The sequence below is a fragment of the Procambarus clarkii genome, unplaced genomic scaffold (assembly GCF_040958095.1).
Source record: "Procambarus clarkii isolate CNS0578487 unplaced genomic scaffold, FALCON_Pclarkii_2.0 HiC_scaffold_513, whole genome shotgun sequence".
In the NCBI taxonomy this organism is placed as follows: domain Eukaryota; kingdom Metazoa; phylum Arthropoda; class Malacostraca; order Decapoda; family Cambaridae; genus Procambarus; species Procambarus clarkii.
Window position 1 is genome coordinate 15,220 of NW_027189546.1, and position 11,055 is coordinate 26,274.

At 44.3% G+C, this 11,055-nt stretch overlaps 1 non-coding gene across 1 annotated transcript; it reads left to right on the forward strand.

Annotated features, from left to right (window-relative positions):
* Positions 1-7,447: 7,447 nt before the first annotated feature.
* Positions 7,448-7,566, forward strand: LOC138361615 (5S ribosomal RNA). Its single transcript, XR_011227073.1, has one exon. It is a non-coding gene; the product is annotated as a 5S ribosomal RNA (ribosomal RNA).
* Positions 7,567-11,055: the final 3,489 nt, after the last annotated feature.

The following is an 11,055-nucleotide window of genomic DNA, read 5'->3' on the forward strand; positions in this document are numbered from 1 at the left end:
CCATGTCGATCATGAACTCGTTCGTGAACGACATCTTCGAGCGCATCGCCGCCGAGGCTTCTCGCCTGGCCCACTACAACAAGCGTTCCACCATTACCAGTCGGGAGATCCAGACGGCTGTAAGGCTCCTGTTGCCCGGAGAACTGGCCAAGCACGCCGTCTCTGAGGGCACTAAGGCCGTCACCAAGTACACCTCCTCCAAGTAAACGGCTTACTTACTGCCCTGTGGTGGTGGCTTGGCCTCAAACCAACAAACTCGGCTCCATTGGAGCCACACTTTAATTTCTAAAGAGATTGTGAGTGTTAGACACCAATACTATTATAACAAAAACCTCTGTCACTGAAAGCAAATAGCTATAAAATGAGAATATTTATGAAACTGTCTGTGTGTGTTTCTCTCTCTCAGTCTCTGTCTGTCTGTCTGTCTGTCTGTCTGTCTGTCTGTCTGTCTGTCTGTCTGTCTTGTCTGTCTGTCTGTCTGTCTGTCTGTCTGTCTGTCTGTGTCTCTCTCTCTCTCTCTCTCTCTCTCTCTCTCTCTCTCTCTCTCTCTCTCTCTCTCTCTCTCTCTCTCTCTCTCTCTCTCTCTCTCTCAACACATATAAGCACTCGGTATCTTTTTTCTAGAGATTAGAGATTCATTGTTATGTTCCACATTAGGATTACTATGCAGGCCACCCTCTTAGGTTTGAAAATGTCAAGAAAACGGTTAATTTAAAATGTCATCTCCTAACTTAACAGATTAAGCCAGAGGACCGAAAACAGAATAAAACAGGACTGGACAGTATGTCACTTATACAAGCTGCTTTTATTTCTAGTACAGTATGACAATTTTCATTTGGGGGGGTGGGGGGGGTGGTGATCCTTGACAGTGCATAAGAGCGAAAAGCGACGGCGTTTTGTTTGTAAGAGAACAGGTTGTACTACAAATGACTACTTGATTTATTGATATCACGTGTATGTATGACACCTAAATTAGTGTATTTATTTATTTATTTATTTATTTATTATATGTGTAGATGAAGGTTAATTCATATGACTGATGCTAGGAATGTCTGAAATCTCCTTAGAAGGATATTTTGGCCCTGAGAAGGGCCGAGTTTGGTGTATACTAGGGTGGTCGATTTAGCTTATGCACGCTCTCCACGGATACGGCGAGCAAGCTGAATGTCCTTTGGCATGATGGTGACACGCTTGGCGTGGATGGCACAGAGGTTAGTGTCCTCGAAGAGACCGACCAGGTAAGCCTCGGATGCCTCCTGTAAAGCCATGACGGCAGACGACTGGAAGCGAAGATCGGTCTTGAAGTCCTGGGCAATCTCGCGCACCAGACGCTGGAAGGGAAGTTTCCTGATGAGCAACTCGGTGCTCTTCTGGTAACGACGGATCTCACGCAGGGCGACCGTTCCGGGCCTGTAACGGTGAGGCTTCTTCACACCCCCTGTGGCAGGAGCAGACTTGCGTGCTGCCTTGGTGGCCAGCTGCTTACGAGGAGCCTTGCCTCCCGTGGACTTGCGAGCAGTCTGCTTGGTGCGAGCCATGGTGAACAACTGTGGTTTGTGATGGCCGGCGCCGAAAAATTTTTGCTTATATACGCCGTCTCGAGGCGCTTGCTCGAGCGCCATTGGCTGCTCGACTCGCCTACGTCACCCCGTTGCCCCTCCCCTCCTTCCTCTGGCTGCAGCCAACAGGCGGCTCACCTCAATCACTATTATCGCTGATTTTGCTCTATTTTTTGGATTTGTGCAAAAGTCATTTCACAGGGACGTGAAACAGACGAGTAGGCAACTGCAGTTTTGAAAGCGTTGTGAGAAAGCCGTGTCTATTCGACCACAAGCGTAAAGTAAGGGCAGGCAGGAGTTGCAATGCTACTAGTACGTCCGCTTGATGGGATATAGTCGGGAAATCGTGCGCGCATATCACTCACACTCTCCAGCAACCCCATACTCATCCCAGCCACCCCACAATATGACTATCAAAATGCAGACTGGGAAGCCTTCAAACAACACCTAACTGCCAGCACACAGCCCTACAACTTCCAAGACAAACCACACACAGACATAGATTCCCAAGTCCTCACCATCCAGAATAACATCATACAAGCAGCTGATGCTACCATTCCAAAAACAACCCACAAAACCAGATACTCCTTTTTTCCTTCGATCAGAACAAAAAGGCTACTCTCCTGCTATCACAACAGATTCACCCACAACCTTCACAGATACAATCAAGTAAACACAGACCTCACTATACTCAAAAACCACATACTCAACAGCCTTGACCAAGACCATGCTAACAACTGGGAGAAACTCATACATAAAGCTGAAATACAAAGAAAAACAACTCCACAACAATTCTGGAACTTCATAAAGAGGATCAGAGGAAACTCCTCCTCTTCTGCCTTTACATACATCACTCACAACAATCAAAACTACACCGATCCCTCAGAAGTAATAGGCATATTCAAACAACACTGGCAGGACATCTTCAATCCCCACCCCCCACAACCAACAGCAATACAAAACATAAACAGAGTAGAAACATGGATACGACACAACCCTCATGCCATCACACACTACCCTACCATTGACCTCACGACACTAGACGACTTAGAAAGTGACCTCACAGAATCAATACTACCTGAAGAAGTTAAACTCATGCTCAAGAACACCAGACGTAAAGCCCCAGGAGCCTCTGGCATTGGCCAAGCTCTCCTCAAGCAACTTCCAGACCCCCTAATCCTTGCACTCACAGACGTCTACAACGCCTCACTAGCATCAGGATATTTCCCAAGCCCATTCAAAGAAGCCACAGCAATCCTCATTCCAAAACCCCAAAAATCCCCGACAGACCCTAAGAACTACAGACCGATCAGCTTACTAGAGACATTAGGGAAAGTATACGAAAAACTCATTAATCATAAACTCAGGAATCACCTAGAACACAAAAACATATTGACAGACAAACAATTTGGCTTCAGACAACACCGCTCAACACAAGACGCACTGAACATAATAACAAACTACCTCTCCATAAATAAACACCAGAGGGCCAAGTACGGCCCTCATTGCAAAGGACGTCGAAAAGGCTTTTGACACTGTATGGCACGACGGCCTACGTTACAAACTCTGCACTCTGTTTCAACTATCTGACAACATGCAGAGGCTACTCTGCAGCTTTCTAACAAATAGAAAGATGCAGATCAAATTCCTCAGCAAGCTGTCAGGTTATTTCAACCTAAATGCAGGTGTCCCTCAGGGCTCAGTTCTTTCACCAACCTTATACATACTCTATATAAACGACATCCCTGACCCAATATACTGGACATCAATGACCCTTTGCTACGCTGACGACGTAACCCAACTGATCACAGACTATACGATTAACGCCCTCACACGGAAAGCACAACAAGAAATAGACAAAGTCACCCTCTGGGAACACGACTGGCGAATAAAAACAAACCCCAACAAGTCAAAAATTACATACTTTTTCTACAACAAACGACAGTAACCCTGACCCAGTAAAACTCTACTCTCAATCACCAGATGCAACCCAGATCCCAAGAGTCAACAAAACCACAGTACTTGGACTCACACTAGACTTCAACCTTCGCTTTCACACACACATAACACCCAAGAAAGCTATAGCCTCAAACGCTCTATCAAAACTCTACCCACTCAAACATGCCTCCCAAGCCACCAAGCTCTATTTATACAAAACACTTATTCTCCCACTCCTAACATATGCACCGATCCCACTCACACTTGCAGCACCAACAAATAGGAAGAAACTCCAGCGTACCCAGAACAGGGCTCTGAGATGGGTGTTCAATACCCACTGGCAGGACTTCACCACCAGTGAGGCCCTGCATGAGTGGGCGAACATCCCACCTCTGAACATAACCTGGGATACTATGGGGAAGAAACAGATTGACAGAATTCTCACCTATCATGACAACTACGACACGTTCCTCAGAAACGTCCTAAGCAGACCCAGACATACGCACAACCTCTTTAACCTGATCGACGATCCACCTCCTGCTCCGTCCTTTACATAACCCCTCTCCTATAATATCACTACTCAAATAACCAAACTTCCAACTATAGCCTCCTAACTCTTCTCCCCCCTCTTTAGGGGGGGACCAACTAGCTCCCGTTTTCTGGTGCCTTGGGTGGGGCGCGATGCTGATTAGCAGATCTAAGACCACATCTGGAGTGAGCCCCCAGGGCACACCCAGCTGAGGGCTGCTGTCTCCGTGGGTGCTCAGAAAAGACGAAATGTTGTCACAGAGATCCGATTCCTTGCCTTCACTGCCTAGTCTGGTCATAACGATTTCAATGCCATGCAGCTGGGTCTAGCCCTGGCACTTTACCTCATACTGAAAACCCTTCCTCTCACCCCCACTAATTCTTCCCCTATCCCCACTTCCACGCTCACCCATCAGGGTATCTTGACCTATATTTAAATGAATGAATGAATGGCATTCGTCAATTCGATTCACACAACTACAACACCATGACTGGACGCGGCAAGGGAGGCAAGGGACTCGGAAAGGGTGGCGCCAAGCGTCATCGTAAGGTGCTACGTGACAACATCCAGGGCATCACCAAGCCCGCTATTCGTCGCTTAGCTCGTCGTGGCGGCGTCAAGCGTATTTCGGGTCTCATCTACGAAGAGACCCGTGGCGTCCTGAAGGTGTTCCTCGAGAACGTCATCCGTGATGCTGTAACCTACACGGAACACGCCAAGAGGAAGACCGTCACTGCCATGGACGTGGTGTACGCTCTGAAGCGCCAGGGTCGTACCCTCTACGGATTCGGCGGATAAGAGCTTGGCTAATCCATCGATTCCACCCACCACCACCTCAAAACGGGACCTAATTAGGTCCCTATACTTTTTTACTGAAGGGCTTAATAGACGATAACATAAATTGTTTTGATATCAGCTAGCACATTGGGTCTTATGAAATCTATTTTTTATCCTCGCATGCTTAAAGGGACTCTGATTGGGGTGGGGGGGGGGGGAAGGTTTGTTACGTTATATACTAGCAGAGCAGGATCATTGGTGGGGGGGGGGGGGGTGTGAGGGGGAGAGAGAGAGAGAGAGATCTTTCCCAACTCTTCCTTTTTACATGAGTGAGCTACCCGTTTTATTCATTTTATCCTTCTCAGAGCTGTTTTGATAGTATCCAAATGATGGTAAATGAAAAGGGAGGACACGAATATCTACCCAGAATTCAGGACTGGCAATCGATATGCATGTTTGAGTGAGAATCTTTTTCTCTCTCAACTTAGGTATACGTTTATGTCGTACCTAAAAGCGAGAACCACACTATTGGGACAAGTATGCAAGGCCCAATTTTCCTAACAAGCACAGTTAATTTTGTTATTTTCGAACATTTCTTTCCAAATTGGTTTATCCAATTAACAGTATTATATTAAGATCATGAATTGCTGGGTTAGGTTAGGTTAGCTTAGCTTAGGTTAGGTTAGCTTAGCTTAGCTTGGGTTAGCTTAGGTTAGGTTAGGTTAGCTTAGCTTGGGTTAGCATAGGTTAGGTTAGGTTTGATTACATTTCTATGTTAGATTTAACTCAAATTCAAAACAATTGCCAGTCATTCGGCTTGTTAGTCAACTTGCCTCTAATAGGGGCAATTTGTCTAACAAGACTATTTAGTTTTGTGTGTATATATATATATATATATATATATATATATATATATATATATATATATATATATATATATATATATATATATATATATATATATATTATTATTATTATAGCTTCAAGACTCTGAACCAATATAGAAGCATCAAGAGGAAGTGCTTGTGTTATGGGCCAATAGGCCTTCTGCAGTTACTTCCATTCTTATGTTTTTATTCCCATTGGTTCGTGTTTTATCTTGTGTAAATGTCAATCACCTTACCCAAAACTTTGGTACCATATCACCTCACCCATGTATATATATATATATATATATATATATATATATATATATATATATATATATATATATATATGTATATTATATATATATATATAATATAGATGTATATTATATATATATATATATATATATATATATATATATATATATATATATATATATAATATAGATGTATATTATATATATATATATATATATATATATATATATATATATATATATATATATATATATATATATATATATATATATAATATACAGAGTAAATCTACCCCAAAAGTAATGATTTATTTGTCTACAAAACTAAACTCTTTTTTGGAATCATATGAGGCCCCTCCACTGAGGGGGGAGGCCTGGATGTTTATTGTCATGTGTATTCATGCTGCTTGCATGTCGTCGTTTATTTTGCCTTTGTTGTTTTTTTGACAGCTTTCTTTGCCTTGGGTGGTTTGGGAGATTTTGAAGCTCTCTTTATTTTGGGCTTTTTGTTCCCAACAACAAGCTGCTGCTGCTGCTGCTGCTTCTTTTTCAAGGCTGTAGGTGGTTTGTTGCTTGTGGCGGCTTTCTTGGGAGTTACCACGGCCTTCTTTGCTGCTGTAGATGGTTTCTTGGTTGTGGTGGCTTTCTTGGGAGTTAGAACGGCCCTCTTCTCTGCTACGGCCAGCTTGAATGATCCACTAGCTCCACTTCCCTTGGTCTGAACAAGAATGCCGTCAGCCACTGCTTTCTTGAGAAATCTTCGGATGTAAATGGCGATCTTGGCAGCCTCGACTTTGTTGTTGGCAACAACGTACTTCTTGATTGCTTGTAGAGACGAGCCCTTACGGTCTTTGAGTGCTGCGACCGCGGCTAGAACCATTTGACTAGTTTTCGGGTGAGCAACCTGGACGCGAGGTTTCCTGGTGGTGGCCACCACAGCAGCAGCAGCCGCAGCCTTCTTGGTAGGCTTTGCTTCTACCATGATGATGATGAACCAACCAAGGTGATGAGAGACGCTCAGACAGTCACGGGGGAATGATGCTGCCGCCGCTTGAGCCGAACCTATTTATGTGCCGGCACGGTACAGAAGCTGCAACCTGGCAACTCGTCCACCAATCACGACGGTTGGTTTTACGGCTCCGAAACCTGGATCCCATATCTTCTCTAAAATAGAAGCATTTGTTCATGTTCTTTGTAAAAGTATCATAAAGCAGGACAGATGAGACAAATATCATAAAAACTGAAGAGCAGATGAGCACACACATGTTTGTATTACAAAAGAAAATCCACAAATTCATTAGAAATTGGCAGGGCAGGCTGAGGAAGTAGGTAGATGTAAAATGTCTGTAAATGGCGAAAGAACATAAACCCAAGACTGAATAAACGATGTTAAATATCCATGCCAAGGAGACAAAAATATGTTAGGATACAATTACCATTAAGACACCACAAGCAGGTCCGTATCCTGCCGCGATGACTTAAAAGAGTTGGTTATTAGCCACAATGTGTAGGCAGTCTCATGCCAACGGCCATACCACGTTGAGAACACCGCTTCTCGTCCGATCAGCGAAGTTAAGCAACGTTGGGTTTGGTTAGTACTTGGATGGGTGACCGCCTGGGAACACCAAATGCTGTTGGCAATAATGTTTTTTGTTTTGTTTTGTTTTGTTTCGTTTGTTTTTGTTTGAATGGCTGGCTCCACGGGAAATTCACGGAGTTGTGTGGAATAAGGCCTGGTAAAATGAATTAATATGTATGTCATGTTTAAAACAAACTCGCTTAATATAGATATTGTGTGAGGCTTTATACAAAAACAAACAACCAAAACAAAACATGTTGTATATATATATATATATATAGCTTAATCCGGGTTTGAACTCGCAACTCCAAGAATACGCATCACTTATATACACTTTACCACTGGACCACTGCTGCAGGACACTAGCTTGATGCTGAGGTATCAATTTAATGACGTAAATGCCATTTCCACAAATAAATGATAATTAAAAAGTATTTGTATGTACAAATCTTTTCTGTTTAAAAGGCTACAATATCAGTTACTGATATAATTTGTGTTAATGTTTCTATACCCACAAGAAGGCATATTTTTGCTTATATGTAAAGGGTACGGAGAAGGAATCCACAGACCATCATTCCCCTCCCCTTCCCTCCCCCCCCCCCCCCCCCCCCCCACCCCCAACTCCCACCTACTACCACCACCACCACCACCACCACCACCAATCACCACCAATCACCACCAATCACCACCACCAATCACCACCACCACATCTAACCGAAAACCCCCTAACACATCAACCCTCCCCCCAATCAACAGGCGAAATAATAACCCTCAAATGCCTGCCTGCCTGCCTGCCTGCAAGCCAATACTAACGGTCTTCTCAGAAAGAAAATCTCTTTGTATCTGTATTACTTGATGAAATGTATGATTCTAATAATGAAAATAAATTTTGATGTCGGTTGTATGAGCATAATGACCAATATGCACATGATATGAATGAATTAAATAGTGTAGTTTTAAGTAATTAGGTTGTAGACACATTAAGCGGATATGATATTTGACGCGTCCAGAACTGGTGATTTTTGGTTTAGTTTTAAATGCACCACCACCACCACCACCACCACCACCATTGCTTCCCCAGAGCCTAATTAAGGACCGGTAAAAGGAGTCAATATGTATGTCATCTATAAAACCAAAGAATGAATAAAAAAACACACACAAACCTACATAATAGTATTAGGAAGATTGTATGGCAAAAAAAAAAAAGTATTATTCCCATTGGGTCGTTTGAACTCGCGACTTCCAAAACACCAGCCACACACCTTACAACCCAGCCACCATAGAGTTGGTATAATTGTGCAACTTTAGTTATAAAAGTAAAGTTTTCTCACATTGTATTGATAACTTAAAGGATTTTTTTTTTTTTTTGCATGTACAAATCTTATTGTCTGTTCTATGAAAAGGCTTGATGTAAATTATGTATTTTTTGAATGATTGAATTGTAGGCACATTAAGCGGATTCGATATTTGATATATCCAGAAAAGGCGATTTATGTTCAGTTTTAAAATGCATCACCGTTAACGCTAAAGGACTGGTAAAATGACTCGATGTTTGTCATTTTTAAAATAAACACTAAAACAAGGCCCTTAACATATATAATGTTTGAATATAAATTGAATGCATATAAATACAAAGTGGGAGTGGCTGGCTGGCTGGCTGGCTGGCTGGCTGGCTGGCTGGCTGGCTGGCTGGCTGGCTGGCTGGCTGGCTGGCTGGCTGGCTGCCTGGCTGCCTGCCTGCCTGCCTGCCTGCCTGCCTGCCTGCCTGCCTGCCTGCCTGCCTGCCTGGCTGCCTGCCTGCCTGCCTGCCTGCCTGCCTGCCTGCCTGCCTGCCTGCCTGCCTGCCTGCCTGCCTGCCTGCCTGCCTGCCTGCCTGCCTGCCTGTCTGGCTGCCTGGCTGCCTGGCTGCCTGCCTGCCTGCCTGCCTGCCTTGCCTTGCCTTGCCTTGCCTTGCCTTGCCTTGCCTTGCCTTGCCTTGCCTTGCCTTGCCTTGCCTTGCCTTGCCCTGCCCTGCCTTGGCTGCAGCTGGCTGGCTGGCTGGCTGGCTGGCTGGCCGTAAATCAACTCTTAACAACACCACACCACACCACACCATCACTCATCACCCATCACCCACCACCGGCCCCAGTCTCCCAGCCTCTCTTATATACCCGAGCAGGCCCTTTAAATTATTTGAATTGTTGCACTTCGGCCAATGGCAGGCACGATCGCTGCTGCTCAAACATATTCTGGTTCACAAGTATTAATATATATATATATATATATATATATATATATATATATATATATATATATATATATATATATATATATATATATATATATATATTCATGAAACACATTAAAACCTTGATCATTTATTCATTCATTACGTCTAGTGAAGAATTGCTTTTGTTCATTTGTATGATTAAAAATGGATAGAATATGAATTCCTCGCTTAAAGTAAAATATAAAATATATATTGGATTTATATGATTGGTTAATATTCCAAGTGATGCTGAATATCCCCTATAATTTTGTTTTGTTTGTTTGTTATGTACACATTCCAAATGAAATCAATATAAATGTTATTATTAATGTTTGAAAGTTGATTGTCTACTTGAATCTCTCTATTAAAGTGTGTGTGGCTCCGGATGGAGCCTGGTTATGGTATTTGTCGCGGTGGGTGGCAGAAGTGCTTACTTCTTCTCTGTCTTCTTTGGCAAAAGAACTGCCTGAATGTTTGGAAGAACACCTCCCTGTGCAATGGTTACGCCAGACAGAAGTTTGTTGAGTTCTTCGTCGTTGCGGATGGCCAACTGCAAGTGACGTGGGATGATACGGGTCTTCTTGTTGTCACGTGCGGCGTTACCGGCGAGCTCGAGAACTTCGGCAGCGAGGTATTCCATGACGGCTGCCAGGTAGACAGGAGCGCCAGCACCGACGCGTTCGGCGTAGTTGCCCTTACGCAGCAGACGGTGAATTCTGCCCACGGGGAACTGAAGTCCGGCCCTGCTGGAGCGAGACTTTGACTTGCCCTTCACTTTGCCTCCCTTGCCGCGTCCTGACATTGCTGCTGCTGTTGTGGGTTTGTGGTGTTTTAATGCCGGCCCGCAGATCGAGCTTCGTGTTATATACCCCGCTCAGGATCAAGGGAGTCCGCCACTGACCAATCAGCGCGCTCCGCCACGCGACCCGCTCTGAGCTGAGTCGCGAGCGGGATATAAAAGGAAAGCTCGACTCGCGCAAAAGTTCATTATTGTATCGCAACGCCAGCCAGCACGAGCATCATCATGCCACCCAAGGCATCTGGAAAGGCTGCCAAGAAGGCCGGAAAGGCCCAGAAGGCCATTGCCAAGGGCGATAAGAAAAAGAAGCGCAGGAGGAAGGAGAGCTACAGCATCTACATCTACAAAGTGCTGAAGCAGGTCCACCCCGACACTGGTATCTCTTCCAAAGCCATGTCGATCATGAACTCGTTCGTGAACGACATCTTCGAGCGCATCGCCGCCGAGGCTTCTCGCCTGGCCCACTACAACAAGCGTTCCACCATTACCAGTCGGGAGATCCA